The sequence below is a fragment of the Gopherus flavomarginatus genome, chromosome 18 (genome assembly GCF_025201925.1).
Source record: "Gopherus flavomarginatus isolate rGopFla2 chromosome 18, rGopFla2.mat.asm, whole genome shotgun sequence".
Classification (NCBI taxonomy): Eukaryota; Metazoa; Chordata; order Testudines; family Testudinidae; genus Gopherus; species Gopherus flavomarginatus.
In genome coordinates, this window is record NC_066634.1 from 5,940,994 (window position 1) to 5,950,003 (window position 9,010).

At 48.6% G+C, this 9,010-nt stretch overlaps 1 long non-coding RNA gene across 1 annotated transcript; it reads left to right on the forward strand.

The window, feature by feature from the left end:
* The first annotated feature begins 4,986 nt into the window (after nt 1–4,986).
* On the forward strand, nt 4,987–8,256 carry LOC127036568 (uncharacterized). The gene is made up of 3 exons (XR_007770178.1): nt 4,987–5,352; nt 5,869–6,025; nt 8,153–8,256. It is a non-coding gene; the product is annotated as an uncharacterized LOC127036568 (long non-coding RNA).
* Nucleotides 8,257–9,010: the final 754 nt, after the last annotated feature.

Consider the following 9,010-nt stretch of genomic DNA (forward strand, 5'->3'; position numbering starts at 1 on the left):
TTTGTGTGTGCATTCGGATGGCCCTGCCTGGCTGCTGTGGCCAGCCCCCCAAGCTGAGCCTCCCCAGAGCGGATCTGTCTCTCTGTGCGCCTGGGTGTGGCCCTGCCCGTGTGCTCGGCTGGAAAAGGTTGGGGAGCCTGGCCCAGCGAGACCAGGTAAAGGGGACCCAGAATGGCAGAACAGCCCCAAGGGGGCTGTCAAGGCAGATCCCCCACTCCGGCACTCCGAGTGCAGAAGGTGGGGGCCTGCAAGGATTCAGAAAATTCACACTGGCCGCTCCAGGCTTGTATTAAACTCCCAAGGTCACAGCTTCTCTCTGACCGTGGCTGGGTGGCTGCTGCCACCACCCAAATGCAGAGCCACTTTGAGAGCCCAGGAAGGCGCATTTGGGAATTCCTCCCTGTGGGGCACCCTCAAGCCCTTTCACCCCCTCTCCGGGGGAGAGCTGAGAAAGAACAAAAAAAAAGAAATCAGCTGCGGCCACCAGCTCATCAAACAACATGCGCACAAACCTCTTAAAACACAAACCCCCAATTCTGTCCTTAAAAAAGGTAAATTTTATTTTATTTTTTTTTAAAAGGAAGAAAATACACCTGGGAACTCAGGCTAGTGCTAGATTTTAAAAGAGCAACTACCAGCATTAAGCTCCCAGAATAGCTTCCTTGAGGTCAGGGCCGGTGCAAGGATGTTTTGCGCCCTCGGCGAAACTTCCACCTTGCGCCCCCCCACCTCCGCGCCCCCGCCCTGAGGTGCCCCCCCCCGCAGCAGCTACACTCCTCTGCCCTGAGGCACCCCCCCACCCCAGCTCACCCCTGCTCCGTGCGTGAGCATAAGCCCCCCAAGCGCGCCGTGGCCACTTCACTTCTCCCGCCTCCCAGGCTTGTGGCACCAATCAGCTTAGGCCCTGCAAGCCTGGGACGCGGGCAAAGTGAAGCAGCCACGGCCATGCTCGGGGAGGAGGCGGGGCAGGGGTGAGCTGGGGCGGGGAGTTCCCCTGCATGCCACCCCCCACCAACTTGCTGCAGGCAGCCCTCCCTGTGCTCCCCTGCCCCAACTCCCTTTGCCTAAATGCTGGCGGCGACCGGGGCAGCTGAAGATCCAGCTGCCGCAGTCGCTGCCGAAGAAAATGCCGCCCCCCAAATCCCAGCACCCAGTTGCACCGGCCCTGCTTGAGGTCCCACTTAAAGGTTACAAGCAAAACAAAAGCACCTGGGGTTAGCCCAGAGGAATCCACGAGCCATCAAGAAATAAAAGAGTTAAACCTGATCACGTCTTCCTAGACACTCCCTGATCTACTTACCTCTCTGGGGTTTGCAAAGCGCAGTTTCTGGGTGTGATACTGATGATTTTTCATACCTGGCCTGTGGTTCTTACAGCATTGCTCTGCCCTGTCCGCCTCTCCCCCGGAGCGTCGCAGTGAGTCTTGTAACTCTTTGCAAGTAAAGCAAGCAGAGAACAGGGATTTTATAGCTAACTGACTGGCTGGGTGTCCATCAAAGGGAGCTACCCCCCCACACACTTTATTTATCACAGGGTCCAACCCATCACACCCCCCAAATGCATTGTTTTTCCAATTGTCTGACCAAAAGGTCAGCGGGAGGATTCATTCCGGGGCCAACGAAATGTGATTTTTTTTGAGTTTAAAGGGAGGGTTTTTTTCCTTTTTAATTGGATTTTTAAGTACCATTTTTAAATCAAAACTTTTCGACCTGTTTTTGGAGTTTTCTGAGGTTTTTCTGACAGGATCTGTTCGTCGAGACCGACGCGACTTCGCTTGGTGTTTGGGGTGCCTCACCTCAGGATTTTTCACACACAAACACTCAAACAAATTGTTGGTTGAAATGTCTCACACCTCTGTTTCCCTCCTTTTATTGGCTTGGAGGGTGGAGAGAGACCTGGATTGAAACCAAATTTTTTTAAATTTCAGAATCGTTATCTATTAGGTGTGTTACAGTAGTGCCCAGATGCTGCAGTGATGGCCCGGCACCCCATTGTGCTAGGCACTGTATGTTATTTATTAGCTTTACCACAGTATTTATTCATTTACCAAGAAGAGCCCCACAGGACTGTTTCCTTGAACACAACAGCCCCAATCAGCACCAGGCACTTTCCTTACTAAGCAATCTACGCCTGCTTCCAGCCTGTCCTGTGTCCCAAGCAGCAGTGTCTCTGTGTCTCCCCTAAGGGCTACCCTCTCCCTCTGTCAGCTGTCTCTCTGCGTCTCTGACACTGAAGACACCTCTGCTGCAAGCAACCAATTGTCCAGCTCCTGCAAACTGTCCCAGGACATCTCTTCAGCCCATACACTCTAGTTCTGCTTAGCTTTGCCATGCAACCTAGTGCCTTGGGCAGGAGCTTCTGATTATCCACAGTTATCACTACACAAAAGGGTGTTTAATTGCTCCTTCTCTTTAGCTTGTGATGGCCATTAGCTTTCCCCACGATGGGAACTGTCTATAGATTCAAGGATTCATACATTCTAAGGCCAGAAGGAACCAATGTGATCATCTAGCCTGACCTGCTGTATAACACAGGCCTGAGAACTGCCCAGAAATAATTCCTTGAGCCAGTCTTGGAGAAAACCACCCTGTCTTGGTTTTAAAATGGCCCGTGATGGAGAATCCACCGTAGCCCTAGAGAACTGGTGCCAATGGTTCATTACTCTCACCATTAAACATTCACACCTGAGTGAAGACTTGAGGGAGGGTGGCCATGAGCCTCCCACAGCAGTTCCCTGTAGTGTCACAGTGCAAGGTTCCCCAGCTGTGGCCCAGGACCCCCATTGTGCCAGGTGTTGGACAGACAGAACAAAGAGACGCTCCCTGCCCCACGGGGCTTCAGATCCCACCATTCTGTGCGGTTTGCCCAGTGCCCAGGGTGTCCTAAGGGTTCCAAGATGCACAGTCACTGAGATCAGGGCCCCGTCATGCCAGGCACTGCCCAGACACAGAGTCGCTGAGATCGGGGCCCTGTTGGGCCGGGCGCTGCCCAGACATAGTCACCGAGATCAGGGCCCCGTCGGGCTGGGCGCTGCCCAGACACAGTCACCGAGATTGGGGCTCCGTCAGGCCAGCCACTGCCCAGACACAGAGTCACTGAGATTGGGACCCCATCAGGCCAGGCGCTGCCCAGACACAGAGTCGCCGAGATTGGGGCCCCATTGGGCCGGGCGCTGCCCAGACACGGTCACTGAGATTGGGGCCCAGTCAGGCCGGGCGGTGCCCAGACACAGTCACCGAGATCGGGGCCCTGTCGGGCCGGGCGCTGCCCAAACACGGAGTCGCTGAGATCAGGGCCCCCCAGACACAAACTGAGAGACATTCCCTCCCCCAGTCTCACAGTCTAAACCAGTGGTTGTCAAACTTTCGCACTGATGACCCCTTTCACACAACAAGCCTCTGAGTGAGACCCCCCTTATAAATGAAAACCCTTTTTTATATATAACACCATTATAAAGCAGGGTTTGGGGTGGAGGCCTACAGCTTGTGAACCCCCGTGTAATAATCTCGCAACCCACTGAGGGGTCCTGACCCCCAGTTTGAGAACCACTGGTCTAAATAGACAGAGGCTGGACTTTCTCCCCTGTTTACAGATGGGAAAGGGTTGGATGGAGATAGGCAGTGACCCCCCTGCAGTCCCACAGGATGTGTGTGTGTGTCAGAGCTGGGAGTCAGGCTGGGCCCCCGCCTTGGTGAAACACCCTGTAGACAGACAGACAGATAGATAGATAGATAGATAGATGGAGTGGCTGGGGATAGATACATAGGTGGATGGGATAGATAGAGGGGGGTGTGGGGATAGACAGATAGATGGGGTGGCTGGGGATAGATGGATAGGTGGATGGGATAGATAGATAGAGGGTGTGTGTGGGGATAGATAGATAGATAGAGGGTGTGTGTGGGGATAGATAGATGCATGGGGTGGCTGGGGATAGATAGACAGGTGGATGGGATAAATAGAGGGGGTGTGTGAGGATAGATAGATAGAAAGATAGAGAGGGTGTGTGAGGATAGATAGATAGATAGATAGATAGAGGGGGTGGCTTGGGATAGATAGATAGATAGATAGATAGAGGGAGTGGCTGGGGATAGATAGATGGGGTGGCTGGGGATAGAAAGATAGATAGAGGGGGTGTGTGAGGATAGATAGACAGACAGACATTGGTGTGGAGCTGGGATCAGGAGTGAGGGGGGCTGTGGGTCAGGAGCGGCACAAGCTGAGAGGGGTTGTGGGGGTGGGGGCTGCGGGTCGGGAGTGAGGGGCACCAGCTGCCTGTTTCTCATCGGAAGCTTTTCCTGGTGGCTCCCTTTGTGCTACCAGCTGGGGGGGTGGGAGGAGCTGGGGGGGGGGGGGACCAGATAGGCAGCAGCAGCAGCCGAGCCAGGTAGGGGGAGCGGACAGGGGAGGAACATGGTGCCCCTGGCATAAGAGGATTTGGGGAGGGACTCTCGGCCCCCCATCCCTCATCCCCCAAGCTGAGGAGAGAACCCAGGAGTCCTGGCTCCCAGCTGGCCCTGGCTCTAACCACTAGACCCCGCTCCCCTCCCAGAGCTGGACCTATTGGGAGCCATTCCATACTGAGGGGAAGGTGGGGGGGTTGCTCAGGTGGGATGTTAACCCTTCCATTCCTGGCAATTTTTCCATCCAGCAGAACCTGTAAGTGCATGAACTCACAGAGGTAAACCATTAGGGATTCGTAGACTCATAGACTCTAGGACTGGAAGGGACCTCGAGATGTCATCGAGTCCAGTCCCCTGCCCTCATGGCAGGACCAAATACAGTCTAGACCAGCCCTGATAGACATTTATCTACCCTACTCTTAAATATCTCCAGAGATGGAGATTCCACAACCTGCCTAGGTAATTTATTCCAGGGTTTAACTACTCTGACAGTTAGGAACTTTTTCCTAATGTCCAACCTAAATCTCCCTTGCTGGAACCACTCCAACCCCCTTCCACCATCAACCCACCCCCAGCCTGCCCCCCAACACCCCCCTTTGCTGGATAACATGATAACAAAGAGTTTAACTCTCATTGTTTTTTAACTTTACACTTTTGGTCTCCTGACATCTGAGAGACTTTGTGGAGGACTAGAGAGTAGGTGGGGTGAGACACAAAGTAATTGAGGTCAGGGCCCCGTCATGCTGGGTACTGCTCAGATACAAAATCACTGAGATCGGGGCCTCGACAGGCCAGGCGCTGCCCAGACACAGAGTCGCTGAGATTGGGGCCCCATCGCACCGGGCGCTGCCCAGACACAGAGTGAGAGACATTCCTTGCCCCATAGATCTCACAATCCACAAAACAGACAAAGGAAAGATCATTTCCCTGTTTTAGAGATGGAGAAACTGAGGTAAGGAGCTGTAGCAACTCACCCAGGGTCACACACAGAAGCACAAAGACAAGGTGTTTTAACTGTTGTGAAAGTAGAATAAATTATATTGTAAAAATAAGAATGGATTAAAGAAATGTTGTATGTACCTTTAAGCAGAAATAAGTAATGTTGAAATACAGGTGCCAGGAAAAGAAACATTAAGCATAAAGAAGGGTGCTAATGGTGAAACATTAACAGAAGATAGGTAATAGTTAGTAAGGAAATGAGATATGCATGCCTAGCCCAGGTAAACATATCAGATTCTGCTTCCTTTGTTATCTTGCTAAGTGCTCACCCTTTTATCTGTATAAATAAGATAGTTTGTGTCTTGCATGGTGCTCACATTATCTGCGTGTTATTAGCAGAGCGCTGTGCTAATAAAACAGAGTGGTCTGACCAACTGTGAGTCCTGAGTCTAACTCTGACAATTTGGAGGTTCCACCGAGATGGCAACCGTCTTCACTGGGGCTGTGTGATTCCTGACCGTTTTTGTAGGACGACCGTGGCAGCCGGCACCTGGGCATTTGGCCCGAGCGGTCCTCAACCAGAACGGAAAGGTGCATGACCACAGTGAAGTCTACGCCATTGAACCTGTTGGTTCCCACTCTGTTCTGGTAGGGATCCCGGGATCTGACATCAGGAATCTGGTCAGGTAATTATTTCTGTGTTTTGTCCGGACTGAGGACTGTCCTATCTCTGTGTCTATCCGTCCTCCTGTGGAGTGTTTGAGTCTGGTTGCCAACTCTGTCCGGGGATCGGCCAACCAAGGGGTTCCTGTCCCCGCGGTCTGAGTGAGTGGAATCTGCACAATCGCAGCTGCATCGCACTTTGGGTAAAACCCCTGGTGTGAAAGCAAGGGCGATTGAGGCAGCAGCCTGTGGGCTCCTTTTGTGTGTTGCACTGGGCATCCCTCTGATGAACCCGAATTTCCTTCTTGTGCGATTGGTGTGTGAAGTCCTCCTGTATGGGTAACCAGACGTCTACGTCAGGACAGTTCCCTAAACGAACGCCGGCTCATTTTATGTAGTTAGGATGGGTCCAGACTCCTGTAAAAAGGGTTCGGACCCCTGTAAATTTCTGGAAAAATGGTCTAGGCTAACTCAGGGGGATCCCAAAACTCAGTGGCCACTGTTAAAATCTTGGAACAAAGACCGAGCAGATGTCTTAAAGGACAAACTTGGCCAACCTAAAACTAAATTGGCTAAAGGAGAGGTTAATTGTTTCATGCAGTGGTGGGAAAAGGCAAATCATTGGTGGACAAAATCAAAACTCTCCTCTCTCGAATATTCAAATAATAAGTAAAAAGCTTTATTAAAAGCCTCCTCTCCCACCACCAGACCGAGCGCTCCCCTTTACCCCGTTCTCCAGACCCCGGATCGATCCAACCCCCTTCATACTCCCATCTCATTGTAAAAAGGACAAAAAGCTCCTTGTTCTGCTCCCCTTTGTTGTCTGCCTCAGAAACTGATTCGTTAGTGTTCCACTACCAATTCAGCAAGGGGGATGGGGGGGGGGTGTTCCTCAACTAGCCCCCACCTTTCCTGGTCCCTTTCCTTAAACATTTCTTTCAATATTATGAAATGACCACAATAGCACTCACAAACGGTTCATTGGAAAAAAAGCAGGATCAGGCCCAGACAAGCAGGCAAGCAACAGATAAAGAAACTGAAAAACAGGTTAAAAGCCCTAAGGGAATAGTGTCAGGAGTAAGAAAAGCAGTAAGTGCAGCATGAACCCCTGGAACAATACTTAAAATGGTGAAATCTGAGGTGATAAAGGTGTCATTTTGGGAGATAAATAAGTGATTTAAGGAAAGAGAGTGAAAAGTTAACTCTAGAGAGGCCGGAGAGAATTACACTTTGTGAAAATGTTAAAAAGGAGCATGTTAAAGAGAGAATTCTTGGTTTCTTTGCAGCCATTCTGAAGGGAAAATAGGCCCTTTTCCAAAAGAGTGTCTGTAAATAATCCAAATATATATACAGCTATGTAAAAACAAAGCGGTGTAGAGGAATGTTAAGGAAAAGAAAATGTGTATGAATCTGTTCGTCTGTGAAAATATGTAAAGTTCTAAGAATCTAAACCAGCACATCTGGTTGGTAAAACTCCTGTTTTCTAGGTGTGAGACAAATTGGTTTTGTTTTTGTTTTTAATGCCACTAAAAATTCATTTGACTCTTTAATTCAAAGTTGCAAAACTAGCAGACCTTTTTGCAAGACCCAGGTAATTAGTGGTGTTTGACTTTGGGATTTAGCATTTAACCGTTAAGAGGTAACTTGATTCTTTACAAAATTTGAAATGTTTTTAAATAAAGACCAAGTCATGGCTGCAATAGGGCAGTCAAAATCAGGAGAATAGGGAAAGATTCTGGAGTCTTTTTGTTTGGTTGTTTTTTTTGTAACAATAGCAGATAAGAGCTGTAGTGAAAGAATAAAAAATTAACAGTGACCCTCTGAAGCAACAGCAGAGGTGAGGTGCACAAAACAAAAAGAAGCAATGTTAAAAACACGGAGCCTTAAAATGGCTCGGTGTAATCAGACTGTCACTTTGATAAGGGTACATGAAAACTCAGTAAGAACAAAAAGTTACACCTTATGTAAAAATTAATATGACTAATGTTTAAAAAAAAGTTGTCGTATAGAAGGAATGTGCATTTTCCCTAGGACATGTGCAGTGTATATTGTAGAAAGGGGTAAAAGAAATGCAAACGAAACGTGCTACTGAATTAAAATCCTATTAGGGCTCCAAAAAGAGCCGCAATAGACTGTGTTTTCTTCTTCAGATCTCTGTGTGTTTTGTAAGCTGGAGTTGAAAGTGGAAAGAAATCAAAACTCTGGTGGAAGTTGATTATGTCCCTTTTAAGACGGAGTCTCTGAGCTCTGCTGATGGCTTTGGCCTGGTCCACACTACAGCGTTAAATTGATTTAAACAGCATTAAATCGATTTAACGCTGTACCCATCCACACTACAAGGCACTTTAAATCGATTTTAAGGGCTCTTAAAATCGATTTCTGTACTCCTCCCCAACAAGAGGAGTAACCCTAAAATCGATATTACTATATCGATTTAGGGTTAGTGTGGAAGGAAATCGAAGTTATTGGTCTCATTCTTTTACTGAGCTACCCAGAGTGCACCGCTCCGGAAATCGATGGTAGCCTAGGACCATGGACGCACATCACTGAATTAATATGCCCTAGGGTGGACGCGTAAAATCGATTTTATAAAACCAGTTTTATAAAACCCGTTTTAATAATTTCGATTTTATGCTGTAGTGTAGACGTGGCCTTTGAATCCAAAAGCCAAGTCTGTGTTGATGCAAATTACCTACCTGATAAAGGAAGGTGAGAACTGCCAGCACAAAAGAAATTGCCTAAATAAAAGATATGGTATAACAAGATCCCTTCAAGAGATTTGATGCTAAATGTTATTGTTAATATTAAACTTTGAAATAAATGTAATGTTAGTAAGTACCCCTGTAACAACGTATAGTGTGTATGATTTCTGGAAAAATCCTTGAAGGCAATATGGCAATGATGCTTCTCAGCTATTACCTGTGAATAAACTTAAAGCTTAACACAGCAGGAAAAACATTACAAACTTGGTCTGCTGTATGAGAAGAAAAACTTGAGGTACACCACGT